At 69.1% G+C, this 3,483-nt stretch overlaps 1 pseudogene; it reads right to left on the bottom strand.

The window, feature by feature from the left end:
* Positions 1–2,952: 2,952 nt before the first annotated feature.
* LOC141569957 (5S ribosomal RNA) lies at positions 2,953–3,072 on the bottom strand (annotated as a pseudogene).
* Positions 3,073–3,483: the final 411 nt, after the last annotated feature.

Below are 3,483 nucleotides of genomic sequence, written 5' to 3' on the forward strand. Positions count from 1 at the left end.
GCCTGGCAGCCCACCCACTGGCCCAAAGCCAGGGAGAGCCACCCGCGCCACCAGGGTGCAGGAGCTCCGGTCTGCAGCCACCCTTCGTCACAAGCCTTCAGTCTGGGCCCTCGCCCCTCGTCAGCACCCGGAGTCCCGCCCGACCTCCGGTCCCTTCAGTGGCTACACGTCACGTCTCCTGACCCGGGGAGGTGAGAGAGGCCAGAGACGGAGCAAGAGAGTGGCGGAGAGAGACAGACGGGGACTGGGGACAGACTCCCAGAGAGCAGTTTGAGGCTCTGGGCCTCGCGTGGAGGGGTGCTGCGTGGGGGCTGCATGGTCATCAGCTGTGACCGCTTGGCCATCAGCTGTTGCCAGTTGGCCATGGGCCCCCGGAGGTGCTGCGTTGGCCAAGCTAGGAAGCGCGGGTGGTGGACTGCAAATTGCAGAGGGGCGCGGATTGCAGTGGGCCGGCTTGGTGGGTCGGCGGTCGGTGTGTCGGTGGGTTGGCAGAGAAACGGCCGACCGGTTGGGGATCGGGCGGCTCCGGCCTGCCGTGTCTCCAAGCCAGCCGCCCGTGAGAAATGGTGCTATCAGCCCCCTATCCGTGGCTCCGTTGGTGTTCCTTCTTGGCCTCACCATATCCTGCGTTCTTGTGCGGGGACGGGGACTAGAGTCCCCGCAGGACAGGGACCGACAGACAGAACGGGAGGAGGCGTAAGAGGGAGCGAGATGGAAATATACACGTATATGTACACGTATGTATCCCGACATACAGAGAGACATGGACAGAGACAGAGAAAAAGGGGGCTGGCTCGCGGGAGAGAGCTCCTGAGCGAGAGGCAGAGCCCAACAGGCACGTCACAGAGCCAGAGAGACGTGGGGGGGCCGGGGGGGAGGGACGCACAGGCGGGCACATGGACTGGGACAGACTCGCTGAGGCTGTGTTGAAGTGGCAGCCTCTCCACCGGAGTGTGGTCGTGCCAGGCTGGGCTCCACTACAGAGGCAGTGCCGGGTGTGGCAGTCACCCTTGAAGGCCCGGGCCAGGCGGAGGGCCAGTGGGCTCGAGCCCAGGACCCCAAGGGAGGAGAGTGGCAGCCCACAGGCACCCTGGTTGTGAGGGTTGTGTGCCTGCGTGCCTGCACTTCCCTTGTGGTGGTCTCTCCTGGAGTCAAGGCGTGCGGTGTGTTTGGGTGCTGCTCCTCTGTCCCCTGGTTTGACCCGGCTCTTTGTGCCCTGTGTGTTGGGGCCACCACGAACAGCGGGAAGGAGGGCTCCTGGCTCTTGTGGGCGATGGGAGGCGTGCGGGGGTGTGGGTAGAGGTTCCTGCCGGCGGAGCCCCAGGCTTGGATAACTCCTGCAGGCTGACGGCCTGCCTCAGCGAAGTGGACTAAGAAGAGGGTGTGGGGTGGAGCCCTGGCCGACGGGGCTGCCAGCTTGTTGTGCGGGTGGCTGACCGGCCTCTGGCCAGGGGACCTTCGGCTGGCTGGGCGGCTTCAGAGGGGCAAGGGGCGGCAGGGGTTCGGAGGAGCCACGCCCGGGCGGCAGCGCAAAGGAGAGGCAAGCAAAGCCTACAGGTATTCCCAGGCGGTCTCCCATCCAAGTACTAACCAGGCCCCTCCTGCTTAGCTCCCAGATTCAGAGGAGATCGGGCGCGTTCAGGTGGTGGTATAGCCGTCGGCTGGGACCTGGCTCCCCGCCCCAAGAGCCTGCTCCCGGACTGCCTCGTGAGCGCGCGCCATGCAGATGCTCCGCTCTGGTGGCGAACATCGACCCGCTGGCCGGCTCCGCCGTCACCGCGTCCCCGTCCAGTCCGGCTCCCCGCCTCCTCCGAATGCCCCTGGCGTGGGCGGCGGGCCACTGGCCTGCAGCAGCGAGGCCACCGGAGGTTCCATGGGACACTGCCATTTCCCTGATGGTGCCAGAAGTCGTGGAACTCTGGCATCCTGGGATTCCCCAGGACCCAGACCGGCATACACCCCGCCCCCCTACCGCCACCAGGTTTACCCCCAACCGCACCCCCAAGACTGGTGGAGGCCTGCACCAGCAGGCAGCCCTGGGCCTGGGAGTTGTGGGAGAACCCCGCGGCGGCGGCGGCGGCGGCGGCGGCGGCGTCCGCGGCGGAGGCAGGGGAGGGTGGCGATGTAGGCAATGGCAACCGCGTGGATGGCTCCAGGGCGGCGATGGCGGCGGCGACAATGGGGGCTTTGACGGTGGGCACTGGGGAGCGGGGAGCGCTGGCGGCGGCGGCGGTGGCGGGAGAGGGTGAGGGCAGTGCTGCTGGCGCGGAGGCCGGAGAGCAGAGGCAGGAGATTGAGGGAGTCTGGCAAGGCCGGCGGCTGGGGGGGGCGGGGAGAGGCGGTGCTGGAGGCGGGGATGGGGAGAGGGGTGATGGCGGCGGCGGCAGCGGGAAACAGAGGAGGCTGAATGAGGGAGTATGGCGTAGGCGGCGGCGGGGTCGCGGACGGGGGCAGGAGCAGCGCTGGCGGAGGGGGGGGGGAGCGTGGTGATGGCGGCGGCGGCGGCGGCGGCGGGGCTGATCATGAGCAGCGCTGGCGGCGGCGGCGAGGAGGAGGGTTCTGGTCGGCAATGGCGTCGGCGGCGGCGTTGTGTCGGCGGGGGCAGGGGAGGGCAGCGCTGGCGGGGGTGTGGGAAACGCGGTGATGGCGGGGCTTTGGTGGTGGCGGCGGGGGCCAGGCAGCGTGGCGGCGGCGGCGGCGGCGGGGGCGACCGCCGCTGGGCGAAGGGATCGGATGACGGCCTGCGGGACCGAAGAGGACGAAGAAGAGGGTGTGGGGGGTAGCACTGGCCCACGGGCCTGGTGTGCCGCCGGGGCTGCCAGCTTGTAGTGCCGGGTGGCTGACCGGCCTCTGGCCAGGGGGACCTTCGGCTGGCTGGGCGGCTGCAGAGGGGCAAGGGGCGGCAGGGGTTCGGAGGGAGCCACGACGGGGCGGCGATGCAAAAGGAGAGGCGAGCAAAAGCCTACAGGTGTTCCCAGGTGGTCTCCCACCCAAGTACTAACCAGGCCCGACCCTGCTTAGCTTCCGAGTTCAGACGAGATCTGGCGCGTTCAGGGCGGTATGGCCTTAGGCGCTGGACCCGGCTCCCGGCGCTCCAAGAGCCTGCTCCCGACCTGCCTCCTGAGCGCGCCATGCTGCTGGGCCGCTCGGGTGGCGAGCATGTCTGCCTGAGCGCCTCCCGCCCGCTCCCGCCTCCTCCGGACGCCCGCTGGTGTGGGCGACAGGCTACTCCTGGCACACAGCAGGCCCCTTCGCGCCCCAGTGGCTCCACGGGCCTCGGTCACTTCCCTGACTGTGACAGATATCTGGGCGCCGGGCATCCTGGGACTCCCAGGCCCCGAGCAGCTTTGCAGGGCCCCTACCCAACCCCTCATCCCCATCCCAGCCCCACAACCACACAGCCCCTTGCTGCTGGACTGCCCCCACCTCTCAGGGCCACCGAGGGGGGCGCAGGGTCCTCTCAGTCCCCTCCGGCCCTAGGGA

Source organism: Rhinolophus sinicus, unplaced genomic scaffold, assembly GCF_036562045.2.
Source record: "Rhinolophus sinicus isolate RSC01 unplaced genomic scaffold, ASM3656204v1 Contig372, whole genome shotgun sequence".
Lineage (NCBI taxonomy): Eukaryota > Metazoa > Chordata > Mammalia > Chiroptera > Rhinolophidae > Rhinolophus > Rhinolophus sinicus.